Below are 6,459 nucleotides of genomic sequence, written 5' to 3'. Positions count from 1 at the left end.
TTAAAAATCAAAACATATAGCCCAAAGTTTGTAGAACAACTACATTTACATTAATTACTCTAAATTAAGCATATAGGAATACCTATTTCTTTGTTAACCGCTCAACACAGAATAGCCGCATGTGCGCATTCAAATTGTTTGGAGAAAATATCCTTTCTATTTTATTCAGCTTTGTTCAATTGTATTCTTCATACTATAAAATAATGCCACGGAATTCTAAGCAAATCTTGTCTGCTAAATGAACTAGTATAGCCCACAGCCATTTGGCATAGCCAGATCAGGACATAACATAAGGACAACTAAGAGTATGCTATTCTGTTCTTCTGAAATAAGCAAAATTTCCTTCATATCATGCTTCTTTAGACCTGACATGGATTTATTAGACTTTTTTAAATGTAGATGTTCCAAAGGTCTGCATCAGCGGCCTGTAGGCTATGTGTGGAAGCCAGGAGATGCTAAATGTGTTTATGTTAATTAACGGTCAATTTCCGTGAGACCGACAGTTATTTGCTTGACAATCACTGGCTGACGAAATTTTGTGACCCCCACATCCCTAATTGTGACTATTCCATGTGAAAGGTATGTTGTTGTTGTTTTGATGGATATGACTTTGCTGTAAATAGCTGACTTTTTCACAGCCTGCTCCTGCAGCTTGGGGTAGGCTGCATGACCTTTCACCACATGGTCAATCTGAGGTAGAAGAAAAAAAATGAAAGTGTATGGTTTTGTGGATCTGGGTTGAGCAACCCTAGTCATCAAGGCTTATTCAGTGTATAATGAATATGTAGCTGATTACTTCAGGTCACAATTAAAGTCACAACTATAGGGATTTATTTCTCTCTAAACAGGAGACTGGCACACCAGGTGTGTGGGTTCTCAGGCCAATCAGTGACATGAGTTGATCAATTAACTACCAGGTATAGAGAAAAAAAACAGCAAAACAGCAGCTCTGCAGGACCAAGGGCCTGTAGTTGAATAGGCCTGGTCTAGCAGGACCCAGGGGGAGCTGAACTGACCAGTCTTCCAGTAGCACTCTGTCCACCCTCGTTGAGCCACAGGTCAGGCACCATGGCGGACAGGTAGGGTCCCCACACCCCCGGGACAAACAGGGGCCCCTGACTGATTTGAAACAACCGGGTGACAGAAGAACACATAGGGGAAGCACTGAGCTATGTGCTTCAACATAGCTTGTACAGGCCCCCTAAACAACACAGTATTTTGTTGATTTTTAAATCAACTCTTTTGGTTTTGATAATATTGAGTTTTTATTGCATATATCTTGTGTTTTTGAGCCACAGATTTACAGATTGACTGACATGTTAACACTTATTGGCTTGGCTAACTAGCTGGCTAATATTTTTGTTTGAAAAATGCATCTGGACACAGTACTAGCTTTTTTGTTTCACCTGTCTGCCAATTCCTGATCTTCTGAGAACATAATTTGAGGAGTGCTGAGGCAGAGGGCTGGTAGTGAGGACAACTGTCTACTATTCTGAACTTTGTGTGGTGAGCATTCTGGCGCCCAGAGCTGCTGAGGAATCACCCAAGTGGGTGCTACACAGAGTGGACGAGGAGAAGTCCAGTGGCTAGAAGAGTCAGGCTGGTTCCCAGACGTGCCCTCTACAAGATTATTAACAGACTCCATCACCATCATCTACCATCCTGACCAGCTCTCTCCGCTCAAGCCATGTACTGACCCTCTCCATCTTCAGAGGATGCAGCTTTCAAAGACTTGGCCTGTATTTGTTGACCTGTCATGATATATTGCTTCTTTGTTTTTTGCTCTTGAAGTGCTTTGATATTCTATGAAAAGCGCTATAAAAATGTTCTGTAAGTCGCTTTGTATCAAATCTGCTAAGTGCCACATAAGATGAATGGAGTAAGTACAGAGAGACCCTTGATGAAAACCTGCTCCAGAGCACTCAAGACCTCAGACTGCGGCGAAGGTTCACCTTCCAACAGGACAACGACCCTAAGCACACAGCCAAGACAATGCAGGAATGGCTTCGGGACAAGTCTCTGAAAGTCCTTGAGTGGCCCAGCCAGAGCCCAGACTTGAACCTGATCGAACATCTCTGGAGAGACCTGAAAATAGCTGTGCAGCGACGCTCCCCATCCAACCTGACAGAGCTTGAGAGGATCTGCAGAGAATAATGGGCGATGTCTATTTGCATTTTTACATTTTAGTCATTTAGCAGACACTCTTATCCAGAGCGACTTACAGTTAGTGAGTGCATACATTTTCATACTGGCCCCCCGTGGGAAACGAACCCACAACCCTGGCGTTGCAAGCGCCATGCTCTACCAACTGAGCTACAGGGGACTATATTTTTCAACTGTGCTGTGATGTTCCACAAAAGTTCTGAACCTTTCTATTCTCATAGTTTCTACAGATTGTAAATGAAAGAAACATTTTTGCTAAGAGTATTATTATATTATTGATCGATTGACTATGACCTTTCAGATCACCCAGGCACTTTGTTAGGATTTTTGTGGGATTGGAAAAAAATGCCTGGAACGCCAATTTATGTTATTAACCGGTTCCCATGCTTCTAAAATAACAATTATATTCCGGAACAGTACAGATCAATTTTGTTTCCAGTTCAGGTTCTGTTACTCAAATAATGTAGTTATGTTCCTGTTTTTGGTTCTGTTCCCTGAACCAGTTTCAATCCTTGGTCACAAACCACAGTTGGGTCACCTGCTACTTGTCCTCCCTTCCACTGGCATACTGTTATGTTCAGCTGAAAACTGTTTTCTTTCTCTTCCTGTCGTCTGGAGGTCAAAGCAAGAGTGTTAAAACAGTCTGAGTCTTGACAACCCCTCCCTCCCTATTTTCCAGTCTGTCTCTCTGCCTTTTTCTCTCACTCTCCAGTTAATGTCACCTCTCCATGACACCTACCCATGATACCCCCTCTCTTCCATTTACTGTAACCAACATCCTCACCCATTTATCACCGACCAACACCGGACGTCCATGGACGTTGAAAAGTAGTTACAATTTGGTCCGTTCACCCTGGCCTTGATGTTAAGGTCCACATATGGACCGGACCAAATCTGAACCTACCATAGACGTATGTTTCACAAGTTTGGATAGCACAGTACAGTGAGTAGAGCACAGTAGAGTACAGTCCAATACAATACAGTGGTACAGTAAAGAAAAGTACAGTGTAGTACAGTAGAGTATATTGTACTGTACAGAACTATACTCTACAGTCGTGTACTCTACTGCACTGTACTGAATTCTACTCTGCTCTATTGTACTGCACTGTACACTACTGTGATGTCCAAACTTGTGAAACATATCCATAATTATGCATTTCTGTGTAGTACAGATCAAGGACCCATGATGTAATTTTGTTACCATAATTTCGTTACCGGGTGTAAATCCACTTTACTTACTGTAGTTCAATAACCCCAAAATAAAAAATAATAAAACTCAAGGTGCCATGTCATAGCCGACACCCCATTCTTTCTGCAGACATCTTTGAATCTTAATTCGGAGCAGATATTTAAGATTTGTGGGAAAACTTGGTCGCATAAAAACCTGAGGGAGATTTTACCGTAATTCTGTTACCAAAGTTTGCATCTGCACAGTTCTTCCACTAAATTCGTTTTTGTAAATTTTCTGAGGAAATTGTTAAAAGTAGTCATTGTGCATAGAGTTGCATGGTTTGTTAAACTTTGAAATCAATGATTTTTGTTTGGCATATATTTTAAAGTGAAAAAACTGAGTCAAAGTGTAATTGCATTACGGTGGAATTGCCCTACACTGTCTGGTCAAAATACACACACACACACACACACTCGCACGCACGCACCCACACCCTCATTTAGACACACATACAGAGTATACCTTCCCCAATAATCAACCAAACCCACTGCCAAAACCCCTCCTACCCCTCTCTCCTCCTGTTCTATAGCTCACCTGGCCAGAGAACCTGTGGCCTTCCAGGACAGGAAGTCAAGAAGGTCCAGAAAGTGAGTGGCATCCCTCCAGCAGGTCTCTCTCAAGTTCTGACCAAAGAATTAAGGGTAGGAGGAAATTACATTAAAACTTCAGGGCAATAAACAAACAGTACTTAGGCCAATAAAACTGTCTGTTGACTTATAATGGGTGACCTCTGACCGCTTTCAGCCAGAGCAGCTTGGGAGGCTGCATCTCTGGTGACATCACCCCTCCAACCCTGCGGCTGGTGCTGGTGATGTGTCCATCCACATCACCACGTTCCTCTCAGCCTCACCTACACACAGGGCAACAGAGAAGAGACATTTTGACCAAGACTTTCAAGTTGAAACAATGCACTCAATAAAACTGCATGAGCATTCAACAGTGTTAGTGCGGGTTACATCTACTTTTCACCACTCTCTCACTCACCATCCTGGTTGACGGCTACAGGGTGGAAGTTCTGATCCAGGACCACAATAGAACAGGTGGCATCAAAACCCACCCCTCGGACCTGGCTCATCTGCATTCCCTGGGTCACCCTCTGTCACAGGAATATGGTGTTGGTAACATGTTGTTTATGCTTACGTTTTGTATTGCTGCTGAATATAAGGAGAACATTTAGCAAAACGGCAATAAGTATTCATAAAGGCCTTGGAGTTAAGAGTCATACTAATCTACACCAATAATGACAGAAATTCCTAGAGAATGCATCACTTTGCAGAGCACTTTAGTCATACCTACACAGTCTCAAGTAGGCCTAACACTAGTCTGATTAATCATACCTACCAGCTCTCTAAAAAGTAAGGTAACCAGCTAAAGTACAAACCGCACAGACAACCTGTACAGTATGTTCAAATTTAATTATATTCAACATTCTGGCTTATATGGAACATTTACACGATTTTGCACACACATGTCTCAGGCTGTATATACCAATTAATTGAGTATTACAATCTGATTAATCAGACTATCCTAACACCTACCCTGACTGTGCTACAGCACTTAGACCAGATGTCAGTGGATGACTGGACATAATGGTCTGAGTGAGGCTCCCAGATGGTGACAGGCTCCTCTGCAGTAGTTTTCATCTGGCCCTCCCTGTTGACCAGAGCAGCTCTCACTCTGGCTGTCCCCACGTCCACCCCCACATAGTACGACTCTACTGGGCCTGACCCAACCATGAACAACACCTGCAGGAGAGAGAGAAATCATTAACAATATATCATTAGCAAGAGATCATTAGCAAGAGATCACTGGTGAAGAAGGTTACTATGGTATGTCTGGATCTGTTTTTCATAGGTTAAAACATACAAACATATGTAGAGACTCATTCGCAATGGAATCATGTTGCTTTCCCGTTGATAGAGTGTAAAAATACCAAAACTATTGCACTGTGGTGAGTGATCACATTTTTTGTATGGAATTTCAACCATTATTTCAGTCTCCGTTCAGTCTGCAACATTTGACAATGTATTGTGCAAAACGCGACTCGCTAAACATTTAATTTAAACAGGGACAACACGACGGGAGACTTTAACAACTTTTTTGAAACATTACCTTACGTCGAAGACCACAATTTATGTTGATAACTTCCACGAAAACATATTGATTTCCAACCGAACGCATTAGTGACCAAAAAGGGTAAGCCGTTGTGGTCTCGCATACCAAGGGTTGTGTGTATTCATTCAGCCGATTCTGTTGCGAAACGTTTTTTAAATGGAAGCAAAGGAAACGAAACGGGGAGAGACTTACCTGTATTTGTCCAATAGAAACTCTCGTTTTAGTTACACCCCAGCCCAGAGAGGTTTCTCTTTGATTTGGCCAGCTTCGTCAACAGTGAGTCTACTACACTGTAAGCTCATTATCCTACAGACACAAATTTGAAATTACATTAGCCCACTAAATCAGCGTTACAATGTTAGTTTAATTGTCCCCAACGATGAAATCGGGGAGGGGTCTGTGGATATTGTCTCCAGCCGTCGTTCCGTTCGTTTGTACATTCATTCATTCATACGTTAGTCACACGCGATATCTCAGACATCACTTGTCCGATTTTGACGAAACGTGCGTGAATGATGCGTCTTGCCATAGATATCCGGCTTTTACAAAATTACACTGATTGGCCAGATCGTGGCGATATGACAAGAGATTGAAAATGCAAACTTTGAAAGGTAATGCCCCTCACCCCGTTTGACCTAAAGTCTTGAAATTCAGTACATAGCTCCCTCTTCTCACAAGGAACACATTTGCCACAGGGACCCATAAGGTCCGCCATGATACATATTTTTAAATTTTGTGGAATACACTTAAAACGCTACTCTTCTGGCACCAAATGACTGATCTGCACGAAACTTGATATGTGTCATCTATGCACAAAGGTCTCTCAACACAATATTTTCCAGACTAGTACCTAAAACAACATGGCCACAGTTGACCAATAAACACTCACGTGGGCGTGGTCTGGCACATAAATGCATATGAATCCATCAAGGATATTCATATTGTAACAC

The 6,459-nt window shown here is 42.2% G+C and overlaps 1 pseudogene; it reads right to left on the bottom strand.

Moving 5' to 3' along the window:
* Positions 1-470: 470 nt before the first annotated feature.
* On the bottom strand, positions 471-6,019 carry LOC121581080 (annotated as a pseudogene).
* Between the last annotated feature and the right edge of the window lie 440 nt (positions 6,020-6,459).

Source organism: Coregonus clupeaformis, chromosome 14 (assembly GCF_020615455.1).
Source record: "Coregonus clupeaformis isolate EN_2021a chromosome 14, ASM2061545v1, whole genome shotgun sequence".
Lineage (NCBI taxonomy): Eukaryota > Metazoa > Chordata > Actinopteri > Salmoniformes > Salmonidae > Coregonus > Coregonus clupeaformis.
This window is presented reverse-complemented; position numbering and strand designations above follow the sequence as displayed.